The following is a 19,351-nucleotide window of genomic DNA, read 5'->3' on the forward strand; positions in this document are numbered from 1 at the left end:
GAAGAGGCAAAATTGCAGAGACTGAATACTGTGTGGATGTGGCCAGAGCCCTAGGAACAGCTTCGAGGAACTACTGCATGCACAGGTGTGTGTAATTACCCTGGGACTCCTTAGTCCAGGGGCTCTTGCAGGTTCCTGCAGAGACCCCATCGGCAGCGGTAGCAGTCCCAAATCAGTTCTCCATGTTGAGATTATGTGTTGTCATCCATCCCCACTATGCTTCCACTTTAGGAAGAAAAAAAAAAAAGTCTTCTGTTCCCCATGTTCATCTCCAGTTCTGGTGGCTTTCATTGAATGCTCCCTTATTTGCTTCCTTCTCAAAATAAGGAGTCCAGAAATGAGCTAGTCTGCCCAGTGCAAGGTAGAGAGTGACCTCCTCCTTCACAATCCTCAAGTTCTCTGTAACTCTCCAGAACAGACCCTAAGGTGGCAGAGCCCCTGGACAGCTGTGGTGCACTTAATTCACAATGAACTTAGCATGAACTAGAATTCCTAAATCTCTTTTATATGTCCTGCTTCCGAGCCATATTTCTTTCCACTTGTAATAAATTATTTTGGCGTGCTTGGGGATGGCAATGACTCAAGAGTGACTGAAGTTGTGGGAAAGCTGTTAGTTCCTCTCAGCGCTCTCAGACCGATGCTGAGCTTTTAAATATGTTTGCCTTAAAAATAATGATTCTCTTTCTTACCTCTTGGTCAGCCATCAGTTCTCCCTGATAACTGGATAGCTGTTTCTAGCCTTTTAATTTACTGCTTCTAATCTTCTATGGATTGGGAGATCATGTGTCCATGGAATTTTAGGATCATGTAACCTGATCTATGGAACATCAAATGTCCCCCCACATGGGGACATTTCTTAGGATCCAAGTTCGTGAACACAGGGAGGACGTGGATGTCCCTTTGCTGATCAGAGCCTCTTCTTCATCTTCAAGGTGCTCAGCTCCGTAGAGGTGTTCCCTCCAGGACTTCCAGAGTAAGCTTGTTCCCTGTCATATGGCCACCCTGCCTCCCTGCAGCTTCCCTGATGACCTCATCTTAGAGAGAGGCTAGACATTCAGAATCCAGAGCAGGATGAAGTCTTAAGCTCAGTCTCTCCTCATAATGGTGATGTTTTCAACCACTGTGGGCAGGCTGTGTACATGTGGGGGTCACCAAGCTTTGTGGCCTGGTGTTTTATTCTGCATGTTTAGATCAGTGTCCTTGCAGTGTGTGTGATTGTGCATTAGCAGCGGCTCCTCCTGGCTCCCCCCAGCACCTTTGAACTCTTCCTGTCTTATCCCTTCTGGTTAAAAGGTGGAAGGAGTGAAGTTTGGGCTTGCAAACAAATAGAGGTTCTCAGAGAAACCTTTTCTTTGTTCCTGTCACTACTGTGTATGTCATGGAGTCCTTTGTATGAAGCCAAGTTTTTCTGCCTGTCTGTTTCAATGAGAGGTAATTCTAGAACTGGACACGGGGAACTGAAGCTGTCAGCTGTCTCGTACACCTTAATCCATCAGTGAGATCTAAGGATTTAACCCAGAAATTGTCTTCTACATCTTCGGACTTACTCTTTTGGCTTATACCTGTCTATCTCTGATTTTTTTTTTTTTTACTAAAAAGACTTTTTTTGACCTCTATTTCTATAGGATCATAGAAGCTGAATGGTTATCAAAGTATATGCTATTGCATAACTCAGCAAAACAAAGTTTTACAGGTTGGTCTTACTTTTCTTTCAGTATATTTTCAACCTGTCCAAACAAACAGAAAAATTAAGTCATGCTTACCTGTTAAGGAAAACTGGTTCATGAGGTAGTAGGGTGGAAAGGTGGATGGCAAAGAATTAGAAGCTGATATTGTAGCTTTTTAAAAAAATGATCTTAAGTAGAAACAGAGCTTTGGGTTAAGAACCTGAATGATCCCATTATATTTTGCCAGAGATACTGGTAGTATCCAAATCTATCTCAGCAAATATGCCACTAGCGAGTGAGAAAACAGTCTTACAAAAGCAGATTCTAACGTTATAAGATTACAGTTCTTTTGAAGATCACTCCAAAAATGAAATGCCAGCTGTCTCCTCTAATGAGCTTTGGAGGAGGTACAAATGAATTTTGGCACCAGATATTCATTCTACTTATTAGCTTTGTGATTTTGGACAATTTCTCTAACTTCTATGGGCTTCAGTTTGCACAGCTGACAAAAAGAGTTGGGAATTAGGAAGACAGATGGGGGCCAGGACAGGAGGAAGAAAGGTGACAGGTGTGTGGTAGGGAATATATCCTCCTCTTAACCCCCTTTCTCTGTCCGAGTCTTTATAGATTCTATTAGTCAGCTCTGCCTCACTATGACCAAAATACCCCACAAGAACAACTTAAAGGAGGAGAAGTTCAACTGGGGCTCACGGTTTCAGAGTTCTCAGCCCACAGGTAGCCAAATCCATTGCTCTGGGCCCCAGGTGAGGCAGAACATCATGGTGGAAGAGTGGGGTGGAGAAAAGCTGCTTACCTCATGGCAGCCGAGACATACAGAGGAGGAGGAAGGGGCCTCAAGGGAGATGTACCCTTCCGGGCCATGCCCCCAGGGACACACCTCCTCCAGCCAAGCCCCACCTGCCTACAGTTACCAAGTCAGTCCATTCAAACTTGGATGCACCTATTAGACTGCAACAGTTATAACATGATCATTTCACCTCCAACCATTCCTTCATTAGCACAGAACCTTTTGGGGGACACTTCATCTCCAAATCACGACCCAGAACACAGAGAATTCTGCCCCTTATCACTCACTAGTCAGTTTCCCCTGACCTAGAAAAGATTTTTCATAAGAGTAATCAGACAGATTTTCTTTGATCTGATACCTAAAGGAAGAACAGGTAGAATCAAAATAAACCATATATTGAAAAAGTTGAAATGTAGTGAAGCTTATTTAAGAAGACACCCTCTTTTACCCCACGTTCTTCCTACCTGTTGAAGTCTGACTTCCAAGTTCAGCTCAAATGCCCACTCTCCAGGAAGATCTTCTGACGCGGCCTCTAGTGGGAAATGTTTTGAACATTATCTGAATATTACTTGAATATCTCCTGTGCTGTCTGTGGTAGTTATTAAGACCCTTGCGGAAGCCCTTATCACATGCCTCCTGTGATTATTGGATATACATGTTCTGCCTTTCTTTTTTTTTCTTTGGTGGGGGGTACCAGGGATTGAACTGAGGGACATTCACCCACTGAGTCACATCCCCAGCCCTATTTTGTATTTTATTTAGAGACAGGGTCTCACTGAGTTGCTTAGTGCCTTGCTTTTTCTGGGGCTGGCTTTGAACTCAAGATCTCAGCCTCAGGAACTGCTGGGATTACAGGCGTGCACCACCATGCCTGGCCACGTTCGGCTTTCTGGGTGGCCAGTTCCTCCTCTGACAAGCATTGAGTGCTGACTGTGTGCCAAGTTTTACCATAGGAACTGGAAATAGGTAGATGTAGGAGCTCAGAATCGGGTGTGGAGACAGACAGGCATGAAAATACAACTTGCTGTGATACTGTTGCATAGTGCAAGGGGCACATGTGAGTAGTTTCTGTAGCCGTAAAGGTGTTGCCTTTGAAGGTGGGTGAGAGTCTTAATCTTTTAGTTCCATACGATAACAGAATGCCTGGCCCATAATAGATACCTAATATGTGTATTTTGAATGAGTCTTTGCTATCTAATTAGTAAAAAGATGTGTGCCTAATTGCTCTGTAGCACCGGGTCTGGCTTGAGTGCTGTAATGGAAGAGCAAGACATGAAGGCCATCCGGTGAGCATTGGCTGAAGAGATTCTGTACCATCTGTGGAACGCACTTCATCCCTCCTCTCCCTGTAAAAACCTCCTTAAAAAGCATTTAAGTTGGGGTGGGGGAATACACCTAATGTAATACTAAATTAGCAGATAAGGAATAACCCCTGTGAAGAAGGGAGCTGTGGCTTCACCTTATGCAAACAAAAGGAATCTTCCAGAAGAGCCTGCTGAGCTGATAGCATGGTGTGTCTCTGCCAGTTAGTGCGGAAGGGTCTCCAGTTCAGTAGGAAAGGGCAGATGAAGCTGAGCAGTTGACACAGCTGACAGGGAATACAGGCCACAGGGAGGGAGCACCGTACCCGTGGTGTGACTGCTATAAGCAGCCCCTCTCTCCGACACGACAGGGACTCAGGATTTTCAGTGGGTTGCAGTCACAGGTAACAGACTCCTGGTCCTTCAGCAGTGTCTGGAAACTTGCTTTTTTGTCTTCCTGTTTTCTTTATTTACATGGCTTTTTGGTTTTGGGATTGTGGCTTTTACATCTGAAGAAAGGTAAATAGATTCTTCTTGACGTTGGTTTGCCTTTTGTGGTTAATACCATCAACCTGGTGCTTCACGTTTGTAGACTGTGTTACCATTTCCATTCATCTGTACAGGCTGACTCTCCTCATCTGCTCCAGGGGCTGATTTTCTCATCCTGTGACCTCACTCTTCCGACAGCAGATGCACAGTCAGAATATGGCCAAGGCTACTGTGCATTCTCTTTAATTTATATTCCATTTTACAGGACAAATGCAGGTGTTTTCATTGAATGCTGTCAGTTTAGGTAAGTCTTTAGAGTTCATATATGTTATCTTTTATTTTTCTGAAATATTGACCTCAGTGATTGTAAACAACAGAACAGTCCAGCCAAACTTTTTTGAGTCCCAGCAAAAGTGTAGCTCCTCGGAGTCCATTTCTAAATTCTCATCAGGACATTTCAAGGCTGGTCCTGATGTTCTGACAGATAGTGCTATTCTAAAATTTGCCTGGTATGGTCTTAAAGAGGCCTGGACATGTTTGGGCATATTCTTTTAACATCAGAAAGAGGAACACTGCTTCTTGAAAACCAAAGGTTCCCATCAAAATTCATCTTCAGGAATTGTGTAAATCATCTGCTTTCAGGGCTTTAGTCTAAATTGTCTTTAATGAATGTCATCAGGTCATGTAGAGATGTATCGGTTTCAATATGAGAATGTAGGTTTTTAGGACACTGCAGCATTAATACAATTTAATCAATTTGGCAAGTCAAAGCTTTTGCTCTTCAAAATTAGAGGTGGTTATTCTAGATGATTTATTAAATGGTAAACAGAATAAGCAATGATTTTTAATGTAGAATGCTGAATGGGGATATGAAGGACATAAAAGATTTCCAATATTTATCACTGATTTTGCTTTCTCATTAAAATGTAATTCATAATCATCATATAAAATACTAAAAATAAAAATCACCTAAAATTCAAATATACTTATCATTATGTGTTTTTTTTAAAAAAAAATTAAGTTGTAGTTGGACACAAGACCTTTATTTATTTATTTTTATGTGGTGCTGAAGATCAAACCCAGCGACTCACATGTGTTAGATGAGTGCTCTACCGCTGAGCCACAACCCCAGCCCTCATAAATGTTTTATTATTTCTATTTGTATAGAGGACATGATTTTGATCTTTTTTACACTTTGGAATCCTGACATATATACAAGTGTATATTCCATTTTGGGGAAGAAGGACTTGTGTTATAATGTAGCATTTCTCTTGTCAGTAATAGTAATTTTAAGCAAGTAAATGGTTGTGGACCATCCTCTTATCTGGAAGTTGAAGAAGAAAAAGCTCAAGAACTAGAAGAATATTCTTCTGTTCATCTCCTCTCATTTTACCAAAGTAGCCTGAACAGGGTTAAAGCAGAGGTGTGAGAAGGAAAAGTAGTCTTCAAAACCTGTAAGAGCTAATGAGTGAGTTTTGCAACCAGGTTCTCTTTGCAATATATTCCATAAATCTGAGTCATACCATATTTATTTTTCTTCATTAACTTTCTGAGCTGGAAGCCCTGAACTGAAAACTTGAAATCTGTAAGGTTATTAAATTGAAAGCATGGGAGACAGAGAAGATGGAATTGAAGAGGAAATAGAAATAAGACAGAGATTAGGAAAAAGAAAATGGCAAATTCCAAACCACATGGGTTATGAGTAATAGAGGTGGGTCAGAGGAGTCCAGGTGAAGAAATATGACTCAGTGGGGACAGGGTGAAGAGCTATATCTATCTCCTAAAAGAGAGGAAGGGTGTCAGTATTCATTGTGTATAGAAGTCCTGTTTGTACTTCTGGGATGTGAATGAAAATCTACAAAGGATTTTTAGCACACTATTTCATGTTTTCAGGTAATTCAGAACCAAGGTTTCGGCATGTCTAACATACTTACCCCCAGAGCCTTTGACTAGGGCTAGGTGTTGAATGTATGAATCACTTGACACTTGTAGTACTCATGGCATCTGGCCATAGAGGAAAAAATGGAGGAGCTGGGATTTGAACCCAGGTGTGCCAATGTCTAAGGCCCATGTTTTTGTTCATACTGGCAGGTGAGCAGCCTGATGCTTCCCAGTGTGAGTTGCAAAGAAGTGATAGGTATATTCTTGCAAAGTGGATACAGTTCCTAATTGGGCAGTTGAAGTTTATAGTATATGGAGGCATCCATTTATCATTTAGAGAACTTGCATAGATTAATTGGTAAATAAGAAGATGCTAACATTTTGAAATAAAGTCAATAGAAGTAAATTCAATGTGTCTTTTGCTTCTCTTTTTCCTTTTTTTTTTTTTTAAGTACTGGGGATTAAACCCAGGGATCCTCTACCACTGAGATACATCCCCAGTCCTTTTTTAAATTTTTATTTTGAGACTGGATCTTTCTAAGTTACCCAGGCTGGCCTCAGACTTGTGATTCTCTTGCTTCAGTCTCCGGAGTAACTGGGATTATTGGCCCCACCATGCATGGTCCAATATAACTTCATTTAGTAAAATCCTGCTGTTTGCTGTTTTTAAAGGCGCAAAACAGCCACAGTGGCAACCCAAAAAGCCTTGAGCCAGTTTGGGGCAGAATTTCCCTTGAGTTCCCCCTGTAAGGAAAGGAGAGTCCCTTAGAGTACCGAGCACTGTTTGAAGTAGCTCTCCTGTTACCAGCCGCCAGAGTACTCGCCTCTAACAGCATCTGAGAAGACAAATGTTCCCTGTGCCAGGCTGCAAATGGATTAAAGCCGTGTTGATCCTCATCTGTCAGAACAATTAACATGAGTAAAACACTTGCCCTACTTAAAGCAGATGGAGGGAGGGGAGGGGTGGAGGGGGAGGGCCTTCTCTGCTATTGCTCCTAAGATTAATGTGGCCGCATGGGCAGCAGAGAGCACTGGATTTATTTTCTGAAAATTACATGGATTTACAGGGATGTCAGTTACTGCTGAAAGCACAGACTGTGTTCCTAAAGGGTCTCTGTAGGGTATTGAATGAGGCATGGAAGAAGTGTGGCCGTGGGGGATGGGGCGGGAGCTAGATGGATAGTGTCTTTAATAGTAAAGCATGACTTGTTGACCATTTTGTCTTCCTCTTATGCTTAAACTCGGTGGAATTCAAGGCTTAACCGTAACCTGGCTTCTTAGAGGATGTATAAATATTGCTACGAGGACTTTCATGAAATAAATGGAGTAGATAGGAGTGACTGCAGGCACTGGAGACCACAGCTCTGTTTGTTGGAAGACTGCAGATCCCCTTTGCCTTCCATTAGAGCTGGATCCTTGCTATAGAGTAGGAGGAAAAGAAAATAGAGCATATTAATTAAGAATGAGACATCTAGGAGGGTTTTATTATTCTTTGACAGTGGAAGTAGGATGGGAAAACTGTCGAGGTTAGCACAACAATGGTGAAAGAGAGTAGAGCGAGAAACAATATTTACCTGAGGGCTGAGTCAAATTTTAATTATAGGAAGCCTACTAAGGGAGGAACCGGGCTGTTGGCAGAAGTGTAGCTGTCCCTGTAGAGGCTGGTTTGGGGGCCAGGATGGAGAAGTGATTGAGTGACCACTTGTCTTGAGAGTGTGGGACGAGAGCCTATTATTCCTTCAGATATGCTCCCCAGAGTCTCTCTCCTAAATAAATATTCTGCCCTGGAAGGCCCTTCTCTCCTTATTTTCTCTTGTTCTCTGGTTCCCCAACTATGGAGAAAAGGTCAAAATCCTCTGCTGCCCACCGTGGCTTTTACATTTAAATTCAACATCTAGCCAACCTTGCTGGGAAAGCTGCTGTGCCCTTGCCCTCAGAGATAATGAGACAGTCCACTCGCCTCCTCACGTCTGTTTTTGAACAAGGCAGCTGAAGGGTGGGGCATAGTTCACTGAAAACCAGGAGCCACTACAAAGTGCTTTTCCTGTGTCTTTCAAGAGCACACTCCCTCCACCTGTGCCCCCCTATCCATATCCCATCTGAGCAAGTCTACCCCATCACCACTCCGCCTCCTTCCTTGCTCATTCCTCTTTGTCTTCTCAGGCAGGTAGATGGGCAAGCCCTGCTTGGGTCCATTCTTATGCTTTTGAGCTTTGTTCATGTGGACAGTGTCCCCAGTGTGTGTTCTTTCAATTTCTTTCACATGGTGAAATAACCTTCCAAGATAAGAAGGGGGAAAAAAAAAAACTGTCCTAATTTGAAAAGTAAGGAAAGCGTTTTTTAAAAATATTTGTTATAGTATTCTTTTAAATTAACGAAGATTAGAAACTACCTAAATGTGATTAAGGAAACTCTAGTGTATACATTTACTCAATTATTAAGACTATAAATATGAAAACTGTGTACCCAATTGGGAAAGTCTATATAAAATATATTAGCAGTGCATATAAACTGTGATTATAAACATTTTAAAGAAAAACTCAAACATACAGAAAAAAAAATTGAAAGGACCATGGAGAAATCTAATAGCTGTTACATTTTTGAGGGGAAGTTAAAATTTCTTCACATAATGTGGTCTGAGTGGTAAAATGTACTTATGTTAACATTGTTTATAGTTATAAGCAGAATTATATCATTGCTTTCCGTGCCCCCTTTTGTTTTCAGATCCTGTGGCTGATATCATTGCCTGACCATCTAGCCCTAGGTTTTCTGACCCTATACCTCAGAGCTTTGGCGGGCTGGTTTCCTATCCCTCGGTGAAAGTCCACGTTGTGTAATTGTGTAAATTCCACAATGACCTCCAGTGCCTGGTTTAGCTTCTCCAAAATTCCCGCTGCGGAAAAGTGGTCAATGGTGTTGTAAACCAGCCAGACACAATGCAGTCCTCAAGGAGTTTCAGACCTACTGGAAGGGGCCAGGAAACTAGGCCTCCAGGTGATGCAATGATTTGATGGGAGGGGTGCCCACCAGGATTCAGGAGGTCTTTCTGGAGGTCAGCTGAAGACCCTGTGGGGACAGGGAGGGAGGCTGTTCACAAGTCACAGTGAGGAATTTGGACTCTACCTGAGGGGAAGGGCAGCTAGTGGAGGGTGGAGGTTGTTTGTTTATATTTCTGTTTAGCAAGAGAGGGAGATAGCCAGAACTGCCTTCCAGTGTTCACTGTGGCTTTGGAGAACAAGTTAGAGAGAAGGCTGAAGGCACAAAACCAGTTAAAAGGTACTCCTGCAAGATCCAGGTGAGCAGTGGTCTCTGGGCTGGAATGGTGATAGAAGGCATGCAGAGAGTGGACAGAAATTGATAAGAATGAAGGAAGTGGGGAAGAATTCATAAAGGGTTCCTGGGTCTCTGGCATAAGCCAGTGGTCTTGTAGAACCTGACTCTGGGCCATTATTTGCTCATGTAATTGGACTGGATGACAGGGCAGCATGGTGGGTGTGTGGAGTGGGTTGGTTTTCAAGGGAAGAAGGTGAGTTGATTTGAGGTATGTTGAGTTTGACCCTTTGGGTACAGAGGTCTTATAGTCAGCTCATCACACAGGCCTGGAGCACAAGGGATCTGTCACTTGTGGAGTTTGGAATTTAAGAGCTGTGTTTTAAACTTTTCCCCAAAGAGTTCTGCTAGCATAGAAGGGTTGACTAGCTATTGTACTCAGGGCAGGATCTTCTCTGTACGTTTGGACAACAGCTGTCAGTGCTGGGTTGTTAACACAACCCTCAACCTCCTCTCAGCATTTGGCTCTTTCCCTGCGGTTTTCTTTGTTCTTATTTGGTGTTTTAATGTACAAACAATTTTTATTTTGGAACTATTTCTCAGAAATCTAAAGGCAAAATTATTTACCCATTGTAACAAACACCTTGCTGAGAAAGAGAAAAAAATTATCTCTTGAATTTTCTAATGGATACTTACTTGACTTAAAAAAAAAAAACTTAATGACAAAATCAGCTCCTTGAAAATCAACGCAGGATGTGGCTAGCCAGACTTAAAAGAAAGTGGCTTTTATCCTGCTGATTGGAGTAGAAGGTAGAGGATGGAGGCAGAAATGAAGGGACTGTTCAGGGCACTGGTTTTCAGGCTTTCTTTTTAAATCTAGACCCATGCTGATCACACACTAAATTTATTTTAAGTTATGGTTAGGGATGATTTTTATCATTTCCTTACAGTTGAATGTATTTTAAAGTATATTATCAGGAATATCGTCTGGTTGATCTTTAATTAATCTCCTGGGGTACTCTGCAGCAGACCTGCAATCTCATCTAAATCTCACACAACCTCCTAAATAGGTTCCTGAGCCAGTCTAATAAGGCTTTCGAAAGTCCAATGAACTGTGGACTCTGTGGCATTATCTCTTTTACTGCTTTCCCTCCAGTTTGAGTGGCTAATCGAACACCAACTACAGTGATCTAATTTGCATTTCCTCTGTCAAATGTGCCACTCTGTGAATAGCTAAATTAACTTAGTCTTCCTGGAATATACCCAAATGTTGAGAACCATTTAGGACCTTTCAGAATGATTTGGTCTATTAGCTCTGCCTTGAGATAAGCAGAATAAATAAGTCCCTGAAATCAAAGGAAAACTAATTGTAGTACCTCTCTTCAGCTTTGAGTCATCAAAGCTTGACTGTCCTAATGGGGTTCATTATTTTGTTTGTTCTTACACTTGATAATTCTGAGATAATTTTACATTTGCATTGTTAATATCCATTTTCCAAAATTTGTTGACATGTCTATTTGTTTTCAAGGGTAATAATTTATTAGCCTTTCCTTTCAAGACACAGAAGCTATGCATGTCCATTGTAACAAGTTGAACACCATAAAAGTACACCAGGAACATGCCAGTTTAGGGACAGTCCCTTTCCCGGTTAATTCCCATCTCTCCCTGAACCAGAGTTAACAAGAACTTGGTGTATATTCTTCAGTACCAACCTGAGCACATAGAAAATACATAAATATTTATATATAGGGTGAACATTTTTATAGCAATGAGATCAGACTGTGCATATCCTAAGCTTAGCTTTTAAAAAGCCTAACAATATGTCATGATTTTCTCTCCCAGATCTGCTCTAAGTCTCATTTTTCTTCATAATCACAAAATGTAGACATAACAGCTTATTCATTCAATGTCTTTATAGATGAGCATTGGTGTATTTAGTTTTTTTAGTTTAGTTTTGGTCGCTAACTACAGGGCAATGATAAACACCTTTGTAAGTATATCCTAAAATGAGTAAATTAATAGGTCAAAAGAGGGGTAGGTTCTTTCGGTATCAAATGATGCCTGTGGACACAGTCCACCATGATGTCTTGCAGTCTTCACTAGTTGGCTGGTTTTATTAGCTGAGTCCCTTCAGTAGGGAGCTGGGAAGAAGGTCAGAAACACTGGTTCAGGCCAGTTTTTCAACTGAGGAAGTTTCTCTCTCTGCGCACTCCTAAACTGAGCCATCGCTTTCTCTCTTAGCATTGAGTCTAGGACTTTTTAAAGCAGCTTGTGGATCTCTCTGCTCCTCCATGGTTATGATGTACTTCACTCTGGACATGTTTCTGTAGTTTTCAAGCTCAGATTCCTACTGTGTTGACTTTGGTTTGTGTGATCTGCCCCATTGTTACACTCTGCCTTCTCTTGCCTTCTGAATTGCTGTTGCAGATATTTAGGAAGCTGGAGTTGCTGATGCCATTAGTCAGAGTTGGATACAGTGGGCTGTAAATCCTGATAGCATTCTTACACCTTAGCTCAGTCTATACACACCAAGTGCATTCAGGGTTATAGTGTCATGTTAGCTAATTTGGATTAAAGATACTAAACAAAATATTTGGGACAAATATTCAAGGTCACTTTGATTTCAGTCATTTAGAAATGTTCATTCAATATCTCATACTCTGTAGTAGTTGCTAGGAATAGAATAGTTTTTTAAAAATATATTTTTAGTTGTAGATGGATACAATACCTTTATTTATTTCTTTTTATGTGGTGCTGAGGATGGAACCCAGTGCATCACACATTCCAGGCAAGCGCTCTACCACTGAGCCACAATCCTAGCCCTGGAATATTTTGAGAAGAAAAATGGACACAATGTTTGTCCTCAAGAATTTACTTCTACATTAAGAAGCGCCTCATTATAAAGAAAGTGATAATTGGTTAGTGGAATGTCTGTGCTATTACTTGGGATTCACTCTTACACATGACTACTTTGACTTGGGAGAGAGTGGAAATTTAGTGGTGTTCTGATTCAAAGGAATAAGAAAAACCTTCATGGTGACTTTATGTTTATCTGGAAGAATAAACAAAGAGCTAAAATAATATTTTTTGGAAAACAAAGATGAGATTTTAACACAATGCAATACTAAACATTAAAATGCCATCACTTAAAGTAATATTTAAAATTATTTAACTACAATTATTCAGTAGTACTAGAACAAACATTAAAAATAAAAACAGCAAAGTTAGATTTGTAATTTACTTATGTGAATTCATTACAGATGAATTAAAAGTGTAAAAAGTGAACACATTTTTTTAAAAAAATCACACTGAAGAACATGTAGGTAACTCTGATTTGAGTGAAGCAGAGAAGAACTTTCTAAATGAAAAGCAGAGGAAGAATTTGTAAAGAAAAACTTTCTGCAGACTATAACATAAAAATATAAAACATAGATGTCAATAATACTATTTAGATTAAAAGATGAATAGCCAAATTTGGAAAGAATATTTGCAATACATAGGGTGAGAGGTTACTATGTGTAACGTATACAGAATGCTGAGAAATCAACATGCAGTACCAATGGGCCGAGAACATGAACAAGCAATTAAAAAATAAATCTATATGTTCAATATATTTGTAAAAACTACTTAACTTCAAGTAGTCAAGGAAGTAAAGCCTAAATATCATTTTGGACTCATATTGGCAAAAAATTTATTTAAATGTTATACCTGGACTTCTTGGGGATTAAGTGAAATAAAGACAGTTGGCAGAAGTGTATATTACAATAGCTTTTGAAGCAGGCAATTTCACAGAAGCTTTGACCAGATAATTTCATTTCCAGGAATTTGTCTGATAGTTATTAATTGCAGTATTATACAACAAGAAGAATTGATGGCACATCTAATAATTGTGTTATGATGAACATTTGGACATTTGGTGGCCTGGGGTTGTAGCTCAGTGGTAGACCACTTGCTTTGCACATGTGAAGCACTGGGTTGGATCCTCAGCACCACATATAAATAAATGAAGGAAGGAAGGAAGGAAGGAAGGAAGGAAGGAAGGAAGGAAGGAAGGAAGGAAGGAAGATGGACATGAGATCTTGGTTCTTGTTGCCTGGTTTATTCTGGGTTATGTCAGTTTTAAAAAGATGGGGAAAGAGCAAATCTAACATCTTTTTATTCAGATGAGGTTACCTAGAAGGGGAAGAGATGTACATGGCAAAGTAAGACTTCTCAACTGTAAGCTATAAGGAACAGCCACTTGAGGCTAACCACATACAGTGTAAAGAGAAAAATGAGGCATATTCTGTATCCACATTGAAATCCATGCCTAGACTGTTTGTTAAATAATAAGGTCAGTTTGAATGCTGAAATTCTTACTTGCTTGTTTTGTGGTCATATGGACAGAAGCTTTGCTGGTCAGCTTTGAGCAATCCTGTCTCAAGAGACCAAGTGGGACTTGGTCAGTACTAAGTCAGGTGTTTGTATGGTTTGAGTTGAATTATGTTCCCTTGGTGTAAACCTTTGTTTGGTGTGTGTCTATCTCTCCTTCCCGCAGCTGGAGAAAGGGTCCTTTGTATTCTCACACAGAATCCTTTTCCTATATTGTTTGTTCTCTTTTGCAAGGTTCCCATGACACCTGAAGTCCATCAGTCAACATTTGAACAGCTTTCCATTTTACTTTTTCTAGATCAAAACTTTGGACTGATGATTGAACAAACACCATGACAGACTGATTAGGGAGGGGGAACTTTCCTCCAAGGGTTCCTGCAACAGAGCCAGTTACTGGCCAGTTCCAGGACTTCCTGGTGTGACAAGTTAGTTGTCTCTGAAGCCCTCTGTGCCTAGAAACCCCATAACTTCTGGAAAGTTCCTTTGCTGCAGTTGCTTCTGTTCTTGGGGGCTGCCAGATACTCACCTGTGAAATGATATGTGACACAGAGCCAACCAATTACATTTTCTGGGTTAAAGAGTTTCCCACCTTCTGCTTGTGCGAGCATTTTTGCCCTTGTCAACTAATTGCCAGACGGAAGCTTAATACATTTTGGGGCAGAGATGCAAGCTAATCAGTACCGGAGTGATGAAGCAGCTCTATTTTCTATGCTTCTTCCTTTGGTCTTTAGATTCAAGAGAATGATTCCCTGTCTGATGGGAAATTATCTTGTACCGTGCTGTAATTATGATTTGCAAAACTTGTCTCAGGAACTTCATTGCGGATGTAGGCAGTTGTGACGAGATGTTTTATGCTGAGTGCAGATATCTGAGTGAATGTCCAGGACATGGCCCAATACCCCCATGAAACAGAAATAGTTCAGAAGTGCATCCAACTTTTGTGAAGCCAAAGCATTTGGGTCACATATACCCAGCACTTCAGCAGACTCCCAGTTCAGCATGTAGACCATATAGTATGAGAGCCAAAACACCCACTTTAGAAGACTCCTATTAGCTTCAAGTTATTCCTGGCAATATCCTGATCTATCCCTCAGATCCCAAATCTTGTCTTTTAAAGATCAGTATTCCTGAAGGCTCCTCTGTGGAATCAAGATGCACACCAGAGTTGCTTGCTCATACTGTAACTAGTGACCCCATACTTTATAAATTAAGGCAAACATAATAAAATATGTCTGGGATTAATTTTAGGAGCCAGGTACAAGGAGTTACATATAAAGTCAGAAACTTGAACTGTGTCATGTAACATTTTTACAATGCTTGTAACATATAGTGCTTACATGAATATCCCTTTCCCCTCTAGTTTCCCTAGGAAGTAGGTAGGGGGGTAAATATTAGCTTCCACAGAGCAGATCAGGAAATGGTTAAGCGTGCATAGGCAGAGGCTGGGCCCTGAGGTACTGGAGTGATAAACACAAAAACAAAAAGCATTCAAGCCTCATTCCACTTGCACAATTATAGTTTTAAAGAACTTTTCTTATAAATACAACTTCTTGCCTGATAAATGGGAACATGGTATATTCCAGTTCTACAACAGAAGGATGATTCTGCTGTGAGGTAGAAATAAAGTCTGTTGAAAATGAAAGGAATGGAAGGAACCAGTTATATCCCATATTTTCCTTTGTCCTCATTTAAAAGAAATAGGTGCTATAAAGAAGGAGAAAAAAAATTTTTTTTAACTAAGACACCACATTAATTACTTCTGACCATGGAAAGCAGACCTGCCTATGATCTTGTCCTGAAAGACAAAAATCAAAACAGGACAGAACAATATCCCTTTGTGCAGGTTACCAAAAATCCTAAGAATTTTGCACTGGAGTTAGGCGTGTACAGTTTATCCATCTGATTCTATCATAGCAGCTGTAACTGAGGTATCATGTACTCGCCACCTCCAGAAGAAAATACTTTGTTTAACTAAAGTGAACTTGGGCAATGCATAAAAGCTAGAGCAGAACAGAAATGATATCATTTATGCTGATCTCTCAAGCAGTGCACTTTGCTGGCCGGTCTCTAAATTGCCTCTTGCTGCCTGAATAGCTACTATTAAAGAAATGAGGCATTTTGTTTTCTAGACAGCCCTCTGATTGTTCCCTGCAAACACTCTCACAGGAGTGCCTGGTCTCACAGCTTGCTTTTTTTTCTCCCAGGTCATCCCACAGCAGTTCAAAGGTGACTGCTGGCAGAGAAGAGGGCAAGTCGGCACATTTTACTAAACCCACCCTCGCGTGTCCCCAAGGACAGAATGTGACCCACATAGAATTTCTGAACTTGTACATTAACCCCCTTGGCTCCATACCTGGGCAGTTTGACTGAGTCTGAATAAGAGAATTCTGTTTGGAGAACAGCCTGTGGCTGTTTCTCAGTCCACAGCTTGTCTCCACCCAGTTATCTAAACATGAGCGTTCCTTGGTGTGCTTGGTTGTGCTGATCAGGGAGTGTGTTTGGCCATGCTGGTCAGATGGCATTACAGCAGAGGATGCAAGAAGAAGACTTTGGTATGATTGGGTACAGAAATGGTCCTGCAAGGAGAAGTCTTTCAAAGGGACCATTTGTTTTTTGTTTTTGTTTTTTAATCTATAATGCTTATTGCTTTAGTTATCTTCTCCTTAATATTCTTTTCTCCTTCTAGATTTATTGGCTTTCTTCAGAATTAATGGTTGTCCACGAATATGCATATCTATTCAATTTCCCTTTCCCCCATCCTGTGGACTCAGTTCCCTCCTCCTCTCGCATCATGCCAATGAAACAACAAGCACAATGCAAATCATTGTCTCCTATTCCTCTGTCTCCAGGGCAGAAAGCAATGAGTCTGGGATGATGGCAGTTCCAACATTTCTATACTGAGGTGCCTAGGATGCTCTGGGGCTGAGGTTTGGGGTGGGGGGCATTCGTGGGGCTTGTGATAAAACCTGTTTGCTCAGCTAACACAACCTTTACACTGCTGGATTGTGTCTACTGCATCTCTCTTGTGGCAGAGCTGTGTTACAGAGCTGGAAGCCTGCCTTTGCTGTGGCTTGCTGCTGGTCTGATCTGAATGCAGGAGATTTTTGTTTTGCGAACTCTGAGGGGTAAGATGCAGGACACAGAATTAGCCATATGGACAAATCCCCTATTCTTGCCTTGCTTCTCCACCTTAGGTCCATTTGTCCCCTCTCCCTCTCAACAACGATTAATTAAAAAAAAAAAAAAAGCCATAGGCAGAGTGGAAAAGCATAGGTTGCCCTCAGAATTGGAGATTAAGAATTGCATAAACTGCCGGGATTTTGTGCAGATGGTATATTTCAGAATTTGAACTCACCATAGAAAAGATTTGCTTTGTATTATCTTTCATAGCATAAAGTTTTCATGCTGTACATTCTAATAACATATTTCTATGGAAATCATTTAATTTACAGGGCATAGCTAATTCTTTTTTTTATTTTTTTAAAGCATGTGATTATCTGCATCTTTGTCCATGGAATGTGATGGGGGAAATAAATTCAAGTATTTTTCAAATGTTTCAAAGGACAAATCATATGATGCACTGGTTTAAAAGAACATGAAGGTGCTCTTAACATCTGGACTTTATCTGGAAAGGGCACATTTCCAGCAAAATTTTAAACTTCACATATAAATTATGAATTCCTTGTGGCTCTCTAGTTGCCATGTTGAGGCAAGCATGTGCCGCATTTTTAAGTTCCAAATAGGCTTGTTGTGACATGCCCCTGGTTTCATATTGCACCCAGTATGTGAAGTGAGTACAGAAAATTTAGCATAAGCTATTGGTTCACAAGGACACTCAAAGGTTGTGTTTCCTCCAGTAAACTATTTAATATTTTTGTGTTTTGTGTGTGTGTGTGTGTGTGCACGTGTATGTGCATATAAACATAAAGCTGTTGCGCAGAAGAATATCATACCTGAAATGAGGCTGATTCATTTGTTAACTTTTAGAATCTCAAGACCATAGACAATTTTGGTATAATTTTGGCTTCCTTTAGGATGACTATTTTTCCAAGTAGCAATCATAGGTCAGGTTTCCCTGCCCCAGAAGAAATTGTTTTAAATGTCGAAAATGTTTAGAAATATTCAAATCCAAATTTTACGTGGTGGTTCTCTTTACATTTTCCTCTCTAGCCTGTTAGTGTGTGGGGACAGAGTTGCTGCTTTATGTATCAATCACTTTAGATTAATACCCAGTTCTGTTGCAAATTTCACTCAGATGTGTAAACACCATAGCTTTCAGGCTGCAGCTTATTTGGGAATGAACTGTGCAAAAATTCTGTGCTCCTATAAATGTTGCTAAGTTAGGAGTCACAACTACAAGGATATAAAAAAATAAATAAATGCTGGCTTTGTGGTACCCATGCTTCCTTTGGAATAACCTCTGTTTTTCTTTACCACATGAAAAGAAATGCCCTCCATAATTGCTCTGTGTGTTGACTCACCTTTTTTTTGCCCCAGTGCATCTATGGGTGTATAATGAGAGAATCATCAGACTGGAATGAATTTTGAGAGGCTGCAGACTAAACTCCCAGGCAGGACTGCACCCACATTATCCCTGAGAGACAAGACTCGCCTCTGTCTGGAAAGATTTTCTAGGAGAGTAATTCCGTAGCCACTGCTGTACCTTCTAGGACATAACAAGCTTCACTGTCAGGAGAGATGTTTAGAGGCAGCCTGACTCCTTCATGCTGAAATGTAAACCCATTATCTCTGGCTGTAGGTGCTGGTGAGTCCCCTCACAGTTCATCCTGTGCTTGACAGTGAGTGCTAATTTGCCTTTATCCTCCTCCTCCCCTCTGAGCTAGATAATCCTATTTTGGACTTTTAATATTTTTCTGGGAGCCCAGAACTAAGCTAGATATATTTTGTAAATGATGCCCTGGGTTGAGATGGATGGGTTTATAATCCTATGTATCCATCTCAGAATGATGTTTGCATTTTAAACGGTAACATCACCAGTACTGTTACATAATTAGCATTTCAGAATTTTGATCATTCAGGGTAACTTTTTCAGGTCTAAGGAATCTTCGTCTGACTATCAGGCAAAATTTCACTCAGTATGTTTTTCCCCTCTGTATTTAGTCCTATGTCTGGTGACTGAAAGTGTTAACTTCTTTTTAATAGTGAGGCTTAACTTTAATCATATGGGTAAATTTTGTTTTGGGTGGGGCTGGGCTGTGTGGCTCAGTGGTAGAGGGCTTGCCTAGCATATGTGAAGCACTGGGTTTGATTCTCAGCACTGCATATAAATAAATAAAGGGTCCATTGACAACTAAGAAATATTTTTTAAAAATTTTGTCTTTTATATTTTTGAAACCCTAGTATTTCTAGTCACTGTCAGACATTCATTTGATATTTTTATCTAGGTTGGAAATGTTTTATTCCTGAACAGCCTAGAATTCTTTAAGAGTCTTTTCTGCTTACTGCCTCTGCAGTCAGGAAACAAACAGCTTTTGGGAATCTTTCTGTTTGCATTCTAGTGCTGTGTCTACCAGGAGCTTTGAGGAGGGTGGGACAGGGGTGGT

General features: G+C 40.5%; 1 protein-coding gene across 4 annotated transcripts in view; it reads left to right on the forward strand.

Moving 5' to 3' along the window:
- Mcc (MCC regulator of Wnt signaling pathway) overlaps window positions 1-19,351 on the forward strand; it is a 450,812-nt gene that overhangs the window by 291,661 nt on the left and 139,800 nt on the right. The window contains exon 1 of one of the 4 annotated variants that reach the window (XM_078048876.1): window positions 9,363-9,441. The exons of the other annotated variants lie outside the window; for them this stretch is intronic. The gene's annotated coding sequence lies outside the window, so the exon portion shown is untranslated. Of the gene's footprint in view, window positions 1-9,362; window positions 9,442-19,351 lie in introns of those variants that run through there. 4 annotated transcript variants of the gene reach the window in all.

This window comes from Ictidomys tridecemlineatus, chromosome 1, assembly GCF_052094955.1.
Source record: "Ictidomys tridecemlineatus isolate mIctTri1 chromosome 1, mIctTri1.hap1, whole genome shotgun sequence".
In the NCBI taxonomy this organism is placed as follows: domain Eukaryota; kingdom Metazoa; phylum Chordata; class Mammalia; order Rodentia; family Sciuridae; genus Ictidomys; species Ictidomys tridecemlineatus.